This window comes from Pipistrellus hanaki (assembly GCF_964339955.1).
Source record: "Pipistrellus hanaki genome assembly, chromosome: 19".
Classification (NCBI taxonomy): Eukaryota; Metazoa; Chordata; class Mammalia; order Chiroptera; family Vespertilionidae; genus Pipistrellus; species Pipistrellus hanaki.
Genome location: NC_140521.1, coordinates 14,639,023 through 14,658,859, shown reverse-complemented (window position 1 = coordinate 14,658,859; position 19,837 = coordinate 14,639,023).

Here is a 19,837-nt window from a genome sequence, read left to right as displayed (position 1 = left end):
AACACATGTATTTCTCCAGAAAGCTCACGGCACAGCCTCTGTGCTCTTGGGATCAGAGGCAGCTCTGAAGAACTACACCCGAAATGAGGGCCACATAAACAGCAGAACCACCAACACAAGAGTGAAAAAGCACCAAACAGACCCCCACACACAATCAGGGGTTGTTCTTCTCACTTAGGCAGTTGCCAATATTGCTCAACAGTGTCAAAGCTAGGTTTCTGGAATTTGCTTTGTCTTTGCCTCATGATTACAAAATTACTGCTCCAGCTCTTATCACCACCTCCTAGTTCCAGGATGAGGTGAGTGCAAAAAAGTGTATGTGCCAGCTGAGTCGAGTCCCCTTATATACTAGTTTTCCTGGGAGCCCCACCCAATGACTTCCACTGATACCTTATTGGCCATAGCTGTGTCATAGGTCCATCTCCACGGGCAAAGGAGCCTAGAAAATGTATTCTTTCTAGTGGGATATGTTACCACTCCTGATACAATCATGTTTGTTAGGGAGAAGGGGAGAAGGGAGCTGTCCAGCCACTGGAGATGTCCAGACTCTGTCCATTGAGGGGGCTTATGTTCCAGCCAATGCCTTGGAAGTGGTAGTGCTACCAGAGGTAACAGGGTCTTCTGGGACATAGTGTGAGCTTGCATAGTGTAAGTGGGACTTGTAAGATGATGGGTAAGGTCCACCAAGTCAAAATATTTCCATTCTTTCCCTTATAGACCAGATAGCCCTTTGTACTGGGGGGTGAGAACTTCTCAGAAACTAGTACAAAATGCCTGACATTCAAAGAATTAATCACTCCTAGCAAGCAGTATAACACACTAAGCCACATTCAGTCTCACATTATGTTTTCAATGGGTTTATTTATGGCTTTAGTCGATCATTTAACAAGTCCTTAGGCCTTGGGAGAATTATCATGTTTGGATGTAGAAAGAAAGGAGAAAACAATAAAAGACCCAAAACAATGCTATTGCTGAAGAGATAAGTCTTGGGGAGACACAAAACAAGAGAATCAAAGCCAGTCTATAAAGCTAAGAAAGGCTCTTCTGAGAAAGTGACACTTTAGCTGTCACCAAACAGCAATGGGGTTCAATTAAACATTAGGGCCTGGCTGGCCTGGCTCAGTGGTTGAGTGTCTACCTATGAACCAAGAGGTCATGGTTCCATTCCCGGTCAGGGTACATGCCCAGATTGGGGGATCAATAATTCTCCCTCATCACTGATGTTTCCATCTCTCTCTCCCTCTGCCTTCCTCTCTGAAATCAATTTATTAACAACACACACACACACACACACACACACACACACACATTAGGGTGAGGGGTGAGAAGTAAGTAAGAGCATCCCAGTCCCAAAATCCTTTGGAAATGTCAAATAAGTCAGGGCAAATGCCAGGCTTCAGTGATAGGGAAGAGACCATCTTAGTTGTCTTTGCTAATTTATCAGAAATGCCAACCTGTTGGAAAGCTTCTTAGGTTCTTGGCTTCTTAAGGTCATTCTTGGGAAGATGCCAGTGCTTGTGCTCTGCACTTCACATCCTCTGAGCTGAGCATTTACCACCTAAGCCTAAAGGGCCTGTAGGAAAGCAGCCTACTGTGTGGCTTGGCTCAGATTTGCATGGAGCAGGTGGCTGCTCCTCTGTGTGGGACAGAGAAATCTAATCCTAGCACCTGCCAATTCTGCTCCTCCCATGCCCCTACCTGCTGGGCCCTGTCCCTGTGTATAAGCAGGTAGTCACCTGGCACAGCAGATGTACCCAATGACCACAGTACAGATGCCCCCAGGCATCCACATGTGTGTGCATCCTTTATCTCGCTGCAAGGGAGGATTTTTCCAACCACAGATCTCATCATGCCGTCCCCCTACTCAGGGACCTCCAGTGGCTTCCCCATAGAATAAAACAATCTCTCGGGCCTGACTTGCAGATCCTCCCCAATCTATGCTCAGCCTAATTTTCCAAATCCACTTCCCACATTCCTCTCCTTGCTCTCAAGTCACACGGAGCTACTCACCGCCTTCTAAACATGTCATGCCCTTTTCTTGCCTCTGTTTCCTCTTCCTGGCGTGTCACCCTCCCCGCCCCTCCTCACCTGGCATTTTAAGACCAGGATCTTATGTCGCCTCCCCTGTGAAGCCCCCCGCTGTGCTCAGTTAGTTGTTCTCCTTCTGCAATTACTCTTGCAAATATTTATTTGTATATCCGTCTCCCCTGCTGTCCTGTAAGCTTCTTACATGCAGAGGACAGTTATAAATAACCATTTGTGCTTCCTCAGCACCTTGCATAGTGCCTGGCATATCCTGGGGCTTCAGAATCACTTGTTTTGAAATTAACCATGGTCCAGTGGATGTGTGTGACTTTGCAGGATGCAGCAGCATCTGTCTTCCTCAGAGCAGCAGCCCCAGTGGTTCACTCAGGGGCCCCATCCATCGCAGATTAATGGGGGTGTTATCGTGTGGGAACCCCCCACCCACCCCAATATGCTAGCACAGCTTTACTTGGCATTCTCCTTCCCTCTAAATGTTTCATGTATTGATTTTGAGAGAGACAGAAGGGGGTGGGATCAAGTTGTTGTTCCACTCATGTATGCACTCATTGGTTGATTCCTGTATGTGTCCTGATGGGGGATCAAATCCACAACCTTGGCATATTGGGATGATGCTCTAACCAACTGAGCTACCAGCGGGGGGCCTCCTTCCCTCTAAAACACTCCCAGAGCCCTAATTGGTTTGGCTCAGTGGATAGATTATCGGCCTGTGGACTGAAGGGTCCCAGGTTCGATTCCAGTCAAGGGCATGTACCTTGGTTGCGGGCACATCCCCAGTAGGAGGTGTGCAGGAGGCAGTTGATCGATGCTTGTCTCTCATCGATGTTTCTAACTCTCTATCCCTCTCCCTTCCTCTCTGTAAAAAATCAATAAAATATATATTTTTTAAAACTCCCAGAACCTGAGTCCTCCAGCTTTTTTAAAAAAATATATATTTTATTGATTCTTCACAGAGAGGAAGAGAGAGGGATAGAGAGTTAGAAACATCGATGAATGAGAATCATCGATCAGCTGCCTCTTGCACACCCCTCACTGGGGATGTGCCCGCAACCCAGGTACATGCCCTTGACTGGAATCGACCCAGGACCTTTCAGTCCACAGGCCAATGCTCTATCCACTGAGCAAAACTGGTTTCGGCCCTCCAGCTTTTTGAAGCTCCCTGGGAATGAGCAGCAGCTGAAGGACTGATGAACCTCACAGGGATCATAAGTGGATCTGGGGCTCCTGGCCCCTAATCTCACCCCCATCTATGACTTGGACAGCTCAGGGCGTTTTTGGGATGGATAGGCTGCAAAAAGCTACAAAGAATAAATCATTCTCCATAGCATCTCTGCCCCTCCCCAAGCCCCACAGTTCACTGAAGTCCCACCCTCCGAAGGGAAGAAAGGGCTGTTCCAGCAGCTTCCAAAGGCCCTGGCCTCCTGCCATTGCCGATTCCCCTCTCTTCTCCATCCTCGCCTTGTTCTTTTCCTCCTCACAGTCCCTTCATCCCCTCTGCCTTTGTAAGCAGCCCCTGCACGTCCTCCCTGTGCCCCGACAGGTGTGGGGAGTGACCCGGCCTCCGCTGGGGGCCGTTCGCTTTGATGCCCCAGCTTTACAGCGTCATTTGTATTCCGTCCTTGCCTCCTGCTCTTGCCCAGTGTGTTTTGATGAGCTCCTCTCTGCAGTCACATTGTCTCAGTCGTTAACCACCCATTTGCAAGTCTGTAATTTACTTTTGATCATTCATTTTATGAGGCACACAGGGTAAAAAGCCCATTCTGTCCTCTCCTTCCTTTTTTCCCTATTTCTTCAGTCTCGTCTGCAGATAATGATTCTCTCCAAGACCCTGCTCCGTTGCTTTATCATCTCTTGGAGAGGCCTGTGCTGCCCTGACCTTCCTGGGAGAGGTTTCCCTTCTGCTTTGCCTTCTGATCTAGTCCGTTAGCTCTTTTTTTCCCCTTAAGGATTAGCTTCTCTGGGAAATGGAGTGGTTGGTAGAGGCAATTATTTGTGGGTCTATTGATAGGATAACCCCTATGAACAGCAGGTGAATCGCTGGTGGAACTGATAGGACTGCTCTGCCGCGCACCAAGCCCCCAAGACTAGGAGGTAGGAGGTGAGGCCAGCAATGCCTTCCTGGGCTGACATTTCACAGCCATATTTTGTTCAGCAGGAAACAGCACAGCCCAAGGTAAGAAGCAGGCACTCTGAGCATGGGCTGCATGCACTCCTTCTATCCCAATCTCAGTGGATACAACCCCTGCCTCTCTCACCAGAGCAGAGATGGTGGCAGGAGAAGCATGGGCTCCTTCAGCCCGATCTCAGCTCAGCTTCTTGGGTTTTCCTTCTTTCTTTTTTTCTTCTTTGGAAGCAAACACTTTCCCTAAAGCAGAAATCAGCACTTGCATTGCTCCCCATGTCAGAGATCTTCCTCAAAAACACGTGCTGGCCGGTGTGGCCCATGGGCCTGTAACCAGCACACTCTTCAGAAGGACCTCAAGGAGTTTTGTTTATGTAAATTTTACCTATTGATATTTACCATATTAGAGTTTAAAATTGAGAAAATTTTAAATACTTGTTTGTAAATTTGTTCTAAGAGAGTGATAATTCAGCAGTACACACTAACATAAATAACATGTTTTTAATGAAAAATAATGACATGTTCCAAAACAATTTGGTGAGACAAGTGGCATTGGATTTATGTCTGTAAATCTCTTTAATGTATAGCCTAATAGAAGACAGCTGGATTTCTGTCTCTGCCTGCCTACACATTCAATCTGTTGTCATATTTGTTTTGGTTGAAGTATATGGAGGAAATTTAGCTTTTAATTACACAAGTACATCATTTTTTAAAAAGAGGAGTACTTCCTTTTCAGATAATCATGGATATTCTTCTTCGGTATTCTAAAACTTGGAAATGGTAGTTTCTTCAAGCTTAGTTGCAATGTGGACTCTTAAACCAAGTGAATAACCTTTTTCTATGCTGTTGCACTCAAATCATTGATTCATTCTGTTCTTTGAGTGGGTCATTTACCCATGTATTTTATAACAGCATGCCTCATCCGGAAAATACTGGTTCATTAAATTATGCTGTTCTTCCAAATATTGACTTAGTTCACTACAAATATTTTTTTTAAAAAAAAACAGATTTGTTAGCAATTTCATCAGAGCAGAGATGGTGGCAGGAGAGGCATGGCTCCTTCAATCACCACCAATTTCATCAGAGGTGCCTTTAAGTATTGGGAAACTGTCAAGCTGATGGTAGCAGATACAGGTTTTTCCAAAACTCTAATTCTCATTTTATCATTGGTAACAAATACTGTCAATTTTGTTGCTGTTGTTGTCTTGAAGTGACACTCCAATTTGGAGCAACTTTCTCCCAACCGTATGTCTGAAAAACCATAGTTCATTGTTCTTTCAAGCAAAAATAGTGTTCTGTGACTAAAAAGTGAATACTTCAGGTTTCTACTCAAATGATCACATGTTTTTATGGCTCAAGACAACCATTGTACTTCGGAATGCAGCTGAAATATTTCATGTGCACTTCCCATCTTGTCACACAGAGGGTTTTTACAAAGTATTTAAGGGCCAAGATTTAATCAAATTAATCCTTTTTATGTTTCATTGTGGACATTTTTAAGTAAAACTGGCATTTTTCTTACTACAAGTTGGGCAATAGAGAACACAATGACTACTAGTACTGTTTGGGCTTCACCTTAATTCATGCTGACATGCCAGCAGTTTTACCTACCATTGCATTGCTCTACACAGTGCAAATATCTACACAGTTTTAAAGATTAATAATATCTTAGTACTACTAGAACTAGTTTGGCTTTCTAACCCTCTGAAAGGATCCTGGAGAGCCTCACATGTCTATGATCCACAGTTGGAGACCTGCTGGTCGAAGTGAATCATGCTAACTTCAATCTGCTTTGCCAAGTTATCAGTTTAGTGTGGGCATATGAGTCAAGTCTGGCCTATGATTGATGATGGTAGGCATTTTGAGAGACTTTTTGGAAGGTCTCACATTCTTAAAAAGGAAATAAAAATACAGATGCTTTCTTCTCGGATCTGCACAGTTAGCACCATCTGTGACCCCTGGAGCTGCAGCCACCATCTTGCAATCCGGAGGGAAAAGACAAGAAAATCACAGAGAAGTCGATTCTGAAGCTCTGGCATAACTTTAAGGCAGCAAACTAATCAGCATAGCCACACTTTGATCTCAGTTCTGTGCAATCATGAATGTCTTCTTGGTCAAGCCATCTTTAGTAGGATTTCCTTTTACTTGAGAGGATCAGTCCTTGGCTTTGCAAAGTCTATAGTCTACCTGTGTTGAATATTACCATATACACATTTATATAAATTTAGTTTTCCCAGGTAGATTATAAGCTTTTTGAGGGAAGAGCTACTCTAGAACTGCTTTACTAGTGATAAACTAAGGCAGTAGAACATTAGGGGAAAAGTGATCAGCTTAACTTCAAGTAATTTTTAATTTATTCTAGAGAGAGGAAGGGAGAAAGAGAGAGAGAGAAACACCGATGTGAGAGAGAAACATCAATAGGTTGCCTCCACCACTCACACAACTGGGGACTGAACCTGCAACCTGGGTATATGCCCTGCCTGGGAATAGAACCTTTTGGGGTACAGGGTAGTGCTCAACTGTAGCAACCCAGCCAGGCTCAAATAATTTCCCTGTGCTCTTGCTGTCAAAGCGTGGGTAAATATCCTCCATCCTGTAAGACATACATCCTTCTCCACATGAGTTCCTTCCTGTCACTTATGTTGCCTTTCACAAATCTTCTCCAGATAATTAGTTTCCTAAAATATTGTCTGACCTATCCTCCGCATCTCTAAGCACCATGCTAAATAATCAGGCCAGCATGCTTATAAAAAAGCTCAATTATAATATAACAAGTTCAGTTATGAAACATATAAACAAGGTAGGGCAAAAATGGTTTACAGTTGCTTGTATTGAAAATAATGCAATTAATAAATAATAATACAAGAATAAACTCTGTGGTTTATGTACTCATAACTATAAGCTTACTTTTGCCTCACCTTGTATAATGAATATTAAGGAAAGAGATTGAATTGATTATAAACATACCTGGAAACCATTCACTTACTGTTATGGGCTTGGTTTTCTTTCCTGAATATACATGTGTGATTGAAGTGCCTTTGTGTCTATATTCAGCCTCTGGGAATTTTCCACAACATTCCTCAATCCACTCATTGAATCAAGAACTTCCATTCATTTCTAGTCCATCAATTGTCCAAAATCTCAAATCTGCCATTCACAGCTTATGTGACTGGGCAATTAACTTAACGACTCTGTGCCTATATCCTCGTTTTTTTAAATAAAGATAATAATAAGATCTACTCCATAGAATAGTTGTAAATGTTAAATGAGTAAACAAACATAATGCACTTCAAAAATGCCAGATACATCTTGAGCTCAATAAAAATTAGCTAGTAATATTATTTTTTAACATCATCTTCATCATTGTTACTTTGCCAAAATGTGTTGATTCTGTACTGTGTACTATGGAGCATTCATCTGCTCATTTCCCACCTTCTGGCAAATATATCAGAGCTATTAGCAATTGCCTATTTATTCTGTTCTACTCTTGAGGTACATTAAAGGGAAGAAGAGTCCACATTTATTTTCTGTTAAATATATCTATTCCCTTGTTCTATTTTTTTTCTTTCCTTAACCATATTCTTCTTTGGCTTCTCTCATTTCTTCTTTAATTTCAATCTTCAAATGTCCCTCTGCACACATCTCCATATTTGAGTTCCACTCCATTTGAGTTCTAAGAGCACTTAAGGGAAGAACAAACTTATACTTGTCATTTTTAATGACTTTGTGGTCAGAGCTGGAATCTCAAGCTATTGATTTTTGTTTGTGTATAGTTTTAATACACTGCGGTTCAGTAATTTTCCAGCAGGACAAAGGGCCTATTGCAGATGGTGGGTTTCCCCTGTCTGATCAAACACCAGTTCAATTCTCTTGTTCAAGAAATTGACAATTCCCCCAAGAGTGCTTTTAAAGACAAGAAAAATATGTCATTTCCTTTGACAGGGGCCTGGTTGATCCTTTACCCATATAGACCCCAAGGGAACCTAACTAAGGCACAAGGGTCTAGGAAGAAAGGTCAAAGGTTCCTGATTAATAAACACCTTAATGTCCAATTTCCTAGAGTAATTGAAAGATTATTATTTCCACCTAAGAGTAGTATCCACGAAAGCTTCCTTCCCTACTAACTGTCACCTCTGGGGGCATTTCCAAGTTTTACTTCCTAGAACTTCCTTGTTTGTGTCACTTTTTCTATCTCTAGAATTTTCTTGGTTTTATAGTCTTGTGTTTGTTTGTTTGTTTTCCTGTTCTCTTTCTAAACCATTCTTCATTTAGACATAAAAATCATTTCCCTTAACTTTTTTACTGTTGCTCTTTTCTGTCACTCCCACAACTGGGCTCATTTGGAATTAAAGGCACCAAACAACATATGGGAAGGATGACCATATAATTTATCATCCAAATTCGAGTACTTTTTGAAAGTGAAAGGAGGTGCTATTAATAACTAACCCAGGACTTTGTATGTAAATTGGAACTGTCCTGGGCAAACCAGAAAAAAAAAAATTCTCTTATATCAAGATGGATACTACTATTTCCAGGGTGAACTGATAACATAATGCAAGTTCTCTGAAACTGAGCTTTCTTAGTCTCATGCTGACTTTGAACTAGCATTTTGGGAAGTTTAGTAAAGTGCACATTCATCTATCAGTGGCAATCAGGTAATTATGTTTAAATCTGCCCCATTTGGAGTTCATTAATCTACAACAGACAGTCTACAGCCCCCATGTGGTGTATTGGGGTTTCAAGAGCCCGTACCTGGGAAGGAACGGGCTCCCCACCATTCCATTCCCCATCTGGAGAAGGAGCAACTTCTGTGAGGAAGGGGGGTAAAAGCAATGATTTTAAGATTCTAAGATCATTTCCCCCTTTACATAGACATAACTTTACTCCTTTACCCCAACCACTTCCTTCGACGGTCCTGCTGTTGGTTCCATTCACATTATAGGCATGGGATTGAGGCTTGGAGGTCATTTTCAGAAACAGGCCTCCATGGAACCACAGTGGACAACATGAGGTCAGCAGAGTTCATTTGAGATCAACTATTTAAGAACACAGCATGCTTGTGAGCTCCTCAGGGAAGCCCTAGAAGGGGGCAGGTGGTCAGAATTGGGGAGTGAGAGAGTGGGGAGATGTGTGGAGACCTATACGCAGACCAAGGCCAGGGACTGAATGGGATAGGTGAGGAACGAGTTGAGCAGGAAGATGACAAGGCTGGAAATGAGCAGGATTACAGGTCTTGTTGGGAGTATCTTCACAGGCAGCAGAGCAGTGCTTTAGAGGGCCTGGTATAAGCATGAGGGTGCAAGAACTCAATCCAGAAGGGAATTCCAAAAATGAAGATAAGTGAGTGTCACCCATTTCCCTAATGGAGGGCATCCTACATATTAAAGGGGACAAATCCCCAAGGGGGCAGTAGGCTACATAGACGCTAAAAACACTTGCTGAGAAAACACCAACACGCTATTCAGGTGTCTCAGCCCCCCAAATTCTGACCATTTAGAATTAAGGGTATAGTATACCATGCAATTTAAACTAGCTAGAAAACAGCCATCATTCCTGTCTGCATGTGATTCATGATCCAGCATTAGGTGCTTCACACAGCCAGGGCTCAAGGAATAAGAGATGAGAAAAGCAACCAGCTCAGCTTGGCTTCCTTTCTTGGCCAGGTGTCCCCAGTTCCCCCTCCACTTGAATCGGCCACTTGAAGTGCTTGAACCCAGATGTAAATGTTTGCCCTCTGAATCTTGGTGCGTAGGCCTCATAGAAAATGGCTTACTTATGAATGGCTAATAACACACCTGCCAGATTAAAAAATATGGCCAAGATCCTTCTGTTGGCTCCTCACCTTCCAAGAGCCTTATTTTTCTTCAAGCACCATCTGAGGTGTCTCTACGGATTCGTGTTTATAGGCAGCAAGTGCTGCAGTCAGTTAATAATGTCAAGCTCGTTGAGCCTCCCTAATGAAAGAGATACACAACATCAACTGTCATTTTAAACAAACATGCAATCAGGGTAGCGGAGCTGGGAAGATGATCTGCGCAATTTCACGGAGATGATGCAGAAGCCCGACAGCTTCCACCCTGTTTCCTCTCTTGAGCTACATTTCACAGGATTTCAGGAGGGAAACGGTGGATTTTCACAAGGACCACAAAATTGTAAGGTCGGTGAAAAAGAAATTGCTTTAGCAGCTGGAATTCAGGAGGACAAATAGGTGCACTGATTATATCTTCATTGTTCACCAAAGCAAGTTGTAATTATGCTGTGAAGAGCTCATTTCTGATAGTCAAGTCTTTCCCTATGCGAATATAAACAGTATTATTCTACCTGTTATCAAAGGCTTGCAGCCAACCCTGCAGCCCGTGCGCATGCACACACACACACACACACACACACACACACACACACACACAAACACCCCATATCACACAACATATGCAAACATATAGAATCAAGCTCTGGACTGTGTTGCTCAAACAGAGTAAAGCCATGGTCACAGCAGCTCAGCTGCAGTCCACTGACTTGCTGGACAAAGGTCATGCAGAAGGAATTAAAAGAAGTCGGATAGAAAATTAAAATATGGCCCTGGCCGGTGGATCAGTTGGTTAGAGCATCAAACTATGCACCAAAATTTTGTGGGTGTGATACCCAGTCTGATAACTTCAGATGAAAAATAGAAATGAAATAAATAAAAATAAAAGTATGGAAGAGTGAGTTGGGAACTGTGATTATGCAAACTGATAGGAAAACTAAAGACAACACAGTTTGGAGACACCACCAACTGAGGTTTGCATCTTGTCTATTAGCCACCTGTGAATAGCTTTCTGAGATAGCATCCAGTAATGACACACTCCTGCTGGTCTCATTTGTCATCGATCTGCCTCCACACACAAATCTCAGGCAATTACAGTGGTGTGTCAGCGGTCATTGGCCCTTGCTTTCAACCTTCCCTCTGCTTCCTAAACCTTACTCTTGCAGTCATCAGCTTGGCAGCAGCTCGGAGAGCTTCTGCTCCCCTCGCCATTTCCCAGGGAGCAGAGCCTCTTCACAAGTAAATATCCCCAGTCTTGAATGGAGGCATCTATTCCTCTGACCTAGGGAATCTATCGTGGGATATTAGTAAACCTTATGCAATGATGCAATGGTGGGGCTAAATACCCAAGAGTCCCGGAGCCCAGCTAGGAGGGAGAGAGCAGTGACAGAAATGTGTTCCTTTCACAAATGACATTCCCTTCATATATGGGTGTGAAAATTTCTACACCAAACACCAATAAATCAAATGTGGTTTGCTGGTCTCATATTTGTTTCATTCCTTTTTCTCATTCAAAGCTTTTATTTGAGGAAAACAGGAGAACAAAATGGAGATGGTGTGGGCACTTGTAGTCCTCATTGTAATGATACTAATAGTCATTTCTAACACATTGACCTTTCACGCTCTTGAAACCCTGCCATGAAAGAGGACACCTTTGAGGTAAACTGTAGGGACAACAAGGCAGATTCTGCAATAGAAACCATCACTAGAGCTCAGCAACTGAAGATATAGGCTCATTTATAAAGCAGAGGCCAGAAGAGGCTGGAGGGAATGGAGGAAAGAAAGGCTTTTTTATGTTCTTTTAAAGACACTGGGCCTTAAATACTTACTTGTGTTCAGCAAGAATTTTTGTAATATTAATGGTTGAATATCAATAAAGATGACGTTTTGAGAAGGATAAGTGAATTGGAACTGGTTAGCATACATCACCACTAGGACCCACCCACACCTGCAAAAAGGAGACAGCTGACAAAAGAGATAGAGAAGATGAGTCCAAGAATCAGGTGTGAGGATGGCGTTTGGAATCCATTAGCACAACTGGAGAAAAATGATATTTATATTTTATGACCAAGCCAAATGTGGAAGAAAACATATATGAGGTCATAGCTAGTTGTATAATAGATGATTCTTAGAGATAGAAGTTGCTTAGTATGCAAAAAAGAGCAGTGGATACACAATTAGAAGCCATGATTCCTGGCTGTGAATCGGTTGGTGGTTGTCATGAGAACTACGGTACCTTGATTTTCCTCTTCCAGAAAGGAGAAGATTGGGTTAAATTATTCTAATGTCTCTAGAGCTCTAAAACTTCATACTGGGCTTCACCACACTATGACTGTAAATACGCAATATGCAAATAAATCACATTGATGCCCAAATTGGGTTGAAACATGAGGAGAGCTAAGACCACAGACTATGCTGATAGAGGACTGAGGAATTAAAAGGGACTAAAGAGAATGGAAGGCAGCCTGTGGAGTGAAGGGTCCTGGGTTCGATTCCAGTCCAGGGCATATGCCTGGATTGTGGGCTCAATCTCCAGCAGAGGGCATGTAGGAGGCAGCTGATCAATGATTCTCTCTCATCATTCATGTTTCTATCTCTCCCTTCCTCTCTGAAATCAATAAAAATGTATTTTTAAAAATATATTTAATAGGAAATGGAAGGCAGCTTGTGCTTTAGAAGGTTGAATCAATGACAAATGAGACCAGCAGGACCATGCCAATCCACAGTTGTGCCTTATTGTTCTCCAATCCATCAATAAATACTTGTGGTTAAAACAAAACAAAATGATGATTTATACTGCAGAATTTGTCTTGCTGTCCTAATAGTTTGCCTTAAAGGCATTGTCTTTGACTGTAAGATTTCAAAAGTATGAGACATCAATTCACCATGTGTTAAAAATGACTATTAATATGAATTAAAATTAGGTCTACAAGTGCCCACACTATCTTTCTCTGTTTTGTTACCTGTTTCCTTCGAACAGGAGCTTTGAGTGATAATAAGGATGAAATAAATATGAGATCAGCAAACCATGTTGTGTTTATTGGCGTTCGATGTACAAATCATCACAGCCCTTAGACGGAAGGAATATCATCTTGTGAAAGGAACCCTTTCAAGGTTGAATCACCATTTGCCTTGGCAGCTGGGTGACTGAGCATACTTAGGCCTCAGGTGAACTGATGGTATAGAAAAGATTGAATACCCTCAACCTCATAGCTTCAACCTCCAAATTCCCCTCACAACAGTTACAATGGTCATCAAAGGGGCTGTCACCAGACTTAAGGACATAGCTTCTTATGGGAGAGATGCCCAATCCTTTCAACTAAGTCTTGATGAGAAGAGAGAAACAAGGGATGCCATGAAGACCTGAATTGAATTGTCGGGATGACTCTAAAACAAGTCACCTCTCAGGAAGCCAATTTCATTTAAGACTCTGCTCCCTCTCTTTATCTACCCCCACCCCCCAAAAAAGTCTCTTCACTGTTCTTACCAATAAATTTAAACCAATATTTTAAATAATTAGTATATCCTGAGCCACTACCTTGAGTGTAACACACACTAGGACACTGCGCTGGGTTGGAGGGCGGAGACAAAAAAAGTAAGGACAAGAATAGGAAATCTTCCCGCACTTAGCTTTATGATCCTATTAGAAGAAGCTGCAGAGAGATAAGGGAACCACATTTCCTGTGTGACTTTGATCAAGGCATTAACCATTTTTGCTATTAAATCCTCTGATCTGTAAAACAAGAAGACAAGAGCCTTCCCTCCTTCACAAATTAAACATCCCCGTGTAGCCCAGGGCAGAAGGGATGGGATGGGAAACATGGTGTAGATTCTAGGTGTCCGCTTGAAAGCTCTTTTGAATAGGTAGGCAAGAAGCACCGAGAGGAAAAGAGTTATTGCAATAATAATAGATGTCTAATAATCACTACCACAAGGTCCAGTATTCCTCAGGATTTATATGGGCGTGCTCGGGGCTGGCTTCCTGAGTGTGCAGCCTGTGTAATCACATGGCTCCATGCTCAGAAGGGCCATGTTGTCACCATCTTTTGAACAAGGGGCCCTGCCTTTTGATTTGGCATTGGGCCCTGAAAATTATGTCACTGATTCTGAATGGACTCAAGGGCAAGGGTCATTAACTCAATCTTAACAGGGATTTGACATCCTATTGGGAGTCTGACATAGCCTCCCGCTCTTTTTTCCCCACATTTGATCTCTGTATATTTTGCTTCTCCAGCTTAGTTTTTCCTTCTTCCATTCTATGTTTCTTTATATCTAAAATATTCGTGACTTTTTCCATAGGAATCTAATTTTCATATTATATAATATTATGTCATTTAGGGGGCTGAAGGATAGATGTAAGGCACTGTGCAGACCCACAAACATCTGGAAATATTGTGAGTGCACTAGCAGGTCTAAGAGGGCTGGGGTCCATGACCCATCCAATTGGTAGTGTGTTAACAACAAAAAGATAGTCTAAGTGGAGATGAGCTGTTTGAAAGAAATATCAAAAGCCTCCTCTAAGGTCTCTTCTGTCAAGGGCATTCTGGCCTATGAGTTACTAAAGTATGGAAAATTGAAGAAATAATCCCAATACTGAACAGAAAATAGGCTATAAAAACACTTTGGAAAGAGGCAGAGGAGAGAAATGACTAAGAATGTGACTCTTGTGTCAGACAACTGGATTTAACCCCAGCTCTGTAACTTTACTAAGGATGCCATATTGGGTCAATTTCTTATCCGCATGAGTCTCTCTGTGTTAGGAATCCTAGCATGGCCTAACTGGGCCCTCTGCCCAGGCTCTCACAATGCTGTAATTAAGGTATCACCAGGCTGCCTTCTCACCTGCAGGCTCTACTGGAGAAACGGAGCCCAAGCTCATTCAGTATAAACCAGTTGTGCTTTCTAAACTGGATTCTTCCACTCCAAGGTCTCCCTTCCCCTGCTGAACCATCCTGCCCATTGATGGGGGGTGTGAGGGAAAGGGGAGGGGGGCACATTTGCTTTAGAGTGGGCAGGCAATGGCCGAGGTGCAGAATGAACCTCTCAGGACAGGAAAGCTGGCAATCCTCCTGGGATGAGTGGACCGTTAGATTCAGAGACTGATTTGAGAGAGGAGGCAAGTGGGGCTATGAGGCCATGAGGCTCTGATGGGGAGGCAAGAGTGTGTGGATGGAGCAGAAAAGAGTTAGGGATGCAGGGCAGCATTAGATAGAGATGTGCTGAGGTGACCTTGGTCTCTGCAGCAAGCTCCCAGCACAGAGGAGGTGATGATGTGCAATGTTGCCATCGGTGCTGCTTGAGTCACTCGCCATATGGCTGGTCTTGTCTATCTCCATCTTTGCATTATCAGTTTAAATAAATGTTCTGCATCTATGGGTATGTGTGTATTACACACCTGGAGAGCTGCAAGAATAATGGGGCAACGCTTGTTCCGAGGACCCGAAACCCCTCTCCCAGGAATCAGGCATACATTTGGACATGAGCATGACAACTCAGCATTGTTAGAAAAATACCACTTGTCAGTTCAAGGATCTTAGCATGCTTTAAGAAAATAGCTTTAAGAATCACCTGCTTTGGAGTAGAAATTAACCTCTTAGGTCAGTGGTCGGCAAACCTCGGCTTGAGAGCCATATGAGGCTCTCGAGCCGCAGTTTGCCACTCTGTTGACTAATGAGTTTGCCGACCATTGTCTTAGATGGATGGGGAAAGAAGAGTTGGCAGGAAGAAAGGGATTCAAGCAGGAGTCAAGTAGGAAGAAAACAGAATTGGTTTTACATTTGCAAAATAATTCACCATTAACCAAATTACCTTCCCATACATTATCGCTTTAGCCCTCAGCAAAACAAATACAGAAGACAAAGAAGATATTATCTTCATTTGCATGTGAAAACAAAGTCTCCCAGAGATAAAATAAGTAGCAGAGTTCTAGAAGGCAAGTCTTTAGATTTCATTCTTTCCTCCATAACTTCAGAAAGCAAGCAGATCCCAGAATGGCCCTAGCTCCCCGAGGTCCGTGCAAAGGTTATTGTCTGAATATTCATCGAGCAAGCTCTGTCCAGGCACTGCCGAAATAGAGAGTTTACAGTAAACTCTCTGAACCTGTTTCCTTATCTATAAAATAGGGATAATAATAATAGTAATGACTTAATTGGTTTGAGGATTAATTCAGTAAATAATTAGAAAGCATCTGCCCAAAATGTTGAACTGAGTGTTAGTGTGTTGTTTTGGCCTCTTCTTCCTGCCTTCCCATTTAAAATAAAAATATATCTTCAGGGAGGAATTAACACTAAGTTGCTGAATGAATGAATGAATGAATGAATGAGTGAATGACGGAGATCGAATGGAGATGGGAGAGGATGCCGAAGACTGCCCATAGAAGGCAGAGAGGCACTTCCTGGTTTCTGTGACTGATTTTCCCACGATCACATAACTGATTTAAAGGACGTGGCATGAACTTAATTTCACGGAACTCCCAAGAAGTTTCTCCTGCCCTCTGTTACAGTATCACCCATCACCTGCTTGATGCTATAAGACACTACTTTTCATGCAGGATACAAAGCACTCAGTTCTCTTTGCTCACTCTCCAGGGGTACTGGTGAACTGGCTTGGGTGTGAGGGGACCCTGATCACTTTATTTGCTGGTATCTGTGGTGTAAAAACAGTGAGTCCTCACTTAACATCAAGGAGGGGGATTGGGGGAGAGGGTCCTTGGAAATGGCCACATCAAGTAAACATCAGGTCAGGTCCTCTAAGGAAACCAATATAAGTTGGAGGCTAACTTATATTTGCCAAGAGTCAAGCTGCTATGGTATATTTCTGACCACAAAATATAACCAAACTTCCAAATAAAGACCCAAAATAGTTATAATGTTAAACTTTGAAATTAGTGTGAGCTATATAGGCCTGAAGGAATGATGTATAGAAACAAGCCAGATCATGTTTTTCCAACCCACTTATTACAGTTCAGGGTCATGGGTGGCAGGTCCCTCCTTGGTCACAGGGCGCACTCAGGCCCACACCCTCACTCACTCAGACTGGGAAGATTTAGACGCACCATTCACCTCCCATGCACATCTCTGGACGTGGAAGGACACTGGACCACTGGACACCACTGGGGGAGACCCACGCAGACATGGGGAGAACATACATGTCCCACTCAGACAGTAGCCCTGGTTGGGAATCATTTCCCCCCCTCATAAACATGATTACAAAATGACATTGAACAAAACCACCTTATCTGAGGACCTGCTATACTCCCATTATGATTGATTTCAAGCTCCCTCAGATTTAACTACCAGCTGGCAAATTCCAGAACGTTTACCGTGGGCTCCTGCACACAGCTGTGCCTCTCCCTTCCCTTCTTCTCATTTCCACAGAGCATTCAGTCTCACCTGCGAGGTCCAATACGTGTCATTGGTGTTGGGGGAAGGGGGGTACGGGGGCCCTTAACTCAGCTCCCAGCTACATCACCAGCCAGTCTCCCTGCCTCTTGGGGCCTCGCTGTGCAAGGCAAGGAACAGAAAGTCTGGGCTCTCCAGCAACAGGGAACAGAGACGCGAGAGAGCCTGGGCATGCGGTTCCTATGTTTTATCCAAACCACTGTGTTCATAAACAGCTTGAACGGAAGCAAAGCCCAGCTCACCTGGTCTTGGTGGCATATTCTCTCCATTCATCAGACAGCAGCCACCGCGACCTCAGAGTCACGGGCGGCAGGAAGCATCATTAGCCCGTGGTCTGTAAAGGCTCAGACACAAACGCCGGTGTAATAGGAGTGCAAAGCCTCATTATCCCATAATAATTCTCATCTGGCTGACTCAAATGGCTCATCTCTCCATCGCTAACCTTTCTCCAATTATGTCGCTTCATATTTTTTTTTTCTTTCCCTTTCTGGGTATTTTGTAAAGTCACTTTGAAGTGCCATGATTACTCTTTCCATAAAAACCTCACCGAGACGCGTGGAAACTAAATGAGGAAAGCGAGAGAAAACACTTCCCCTCCTTTCAAAAAAAAAACAACAACATGCAAACCTCAACCCCCGTTTCACAAGGAAGTCGGTGCCTTATTTGGAGGGTGTTCGTTCAAGGAGATAATCTTTTTTATGTGGAAATGTACACTTGCCAGATAGTTAATTACATTAGGCTGTTCTGCCCACGATGGCAAATCAGCTTCGCGCAGCCAGGCCCTGCGGTCCAGATTATAGCGGGAGATAATGCAGCAGAGCAACTGTGAAAGGAAAATGGTGCAAAGCATCACTGTTGAAAATTGCTGTTTGTTTTTATGTGTGTGTGTGTGCGCGTGTTGAGGAGGGCGGCGACATGCTCTATGCTGTTATCACAGGCATTAAAGTTTAATAGACCCTCCGTGAGTTATTTACTGCTCGGAAACACCTGCTTGTCGAGATAAAGTAGCAGCTATCTCTCCGGTTTTAAAACTGACATTCAGCCCGTTATATTTCTGGTCTCTCTCATCACTTAGATGGTTGTTGACTTTTCTTAAATGTCAGCGGAGGTTTTCAACTTAATTTTATTCCTCGAGCTGGTCTCTTCCCGGGACTCTCCAGAGGTCCCGCTTCTGGCCTCTCTGTCACCCCCGAGAAGGAGCTGCTAAGAAGAAATCTCTCATTGGAGAAAATAAAATCAAGTGCATTCGCCACCATCTTTGGCACACATTGTACAGAAAAAGGAAGTTGCCATGTCTCATCCATAGCTTAAGGTGACCAGACGTCCCGCTTTTGGCGGGACAGTCCCAATTTTTAACAATTTGTCCCGCGTCCCGCGGTGTTTTTAAAAAGTCCCGATTTTTGGAAAGACGCGGGACAAAAATATTCAAAATCAGGACTGTCCCGCCAAAAGCGGGACTTCTGGTCACCTTACCATAGCTGCTCCTACTTAGTCTTCTACTGGGTTCACCGGGATAAATAAGAGTGGGCGAGAGCAGTATACACAAGTCCAGAGAATCACAGATGGTGATGATGTTCTATGGCCCTATGCCAACGGCTTCACTTTCTTGGCTTAACCCCGGGACTTGCGTGAGAGCTCTTCCTTCTGGATGTCTCCCCGTTCTCCATCCGCCACCAATGCTCCCCATGGTCCTCAATCTGAATTCCGCAAGATGGAGTCTGAATACCTTAGCACTTCCCATTCCTTGGCCAAGTTCTTGACCTCAGACTGCTTCATAGAATAACGGCTAGACTATGGCCAGACCTCTCTTTGGCAGGGTGCTCACAGTCAGTCAATCACTGATCCCTCAGTGGGCAAAGACTACCCATCGCTGCTCCCCTGGGCAGGGCCCCAGGTTGGCAGTGTCACCCTACAGAAGATGTTGGGTGTTTCATACATGCTGACTGACCAGGGCTGTGTAATATGCTAGGTTCTAAGCAGCAGGTACTAACCAAAGTGAGGAGCTCCTTGAAGTGTCAAGGTTCAAGAAGAGGGTGGGAGGGGCCGGGGAGAGGTCAATGGGGGAAAGGGAGACATATGTGATACTTTCAACAATAAAGAATTTAAATTATTTTTTAAAAAAGATTTGAGAAGAAATTGAACTCAAACTTTTTTTAAAATATATTTTTATTGATTTTTTTACAGAGAGGAAGAGAAAGAGATAGTTAGAACCATCGATGAGAGAGAATCATTGATCATCTGCCTCTTGCACACCCCCCACTGGGGATGTGCCCGCAACCAAGGTACATGCCCTTGACCAGAATCAAACCTGGGCCCCTTCAGTCCGTAGGCCGATGCTCTATCCACCGAGACAAACCAGTTTTGGCTGAGCTCAAACTTTTCACCAATAAATCTTGGCTGCTGGACTTAGTTCAAATTCTAGCTCTACCATCTGACCTTTGTATGACCTTGGGCAAGTAACCTCTC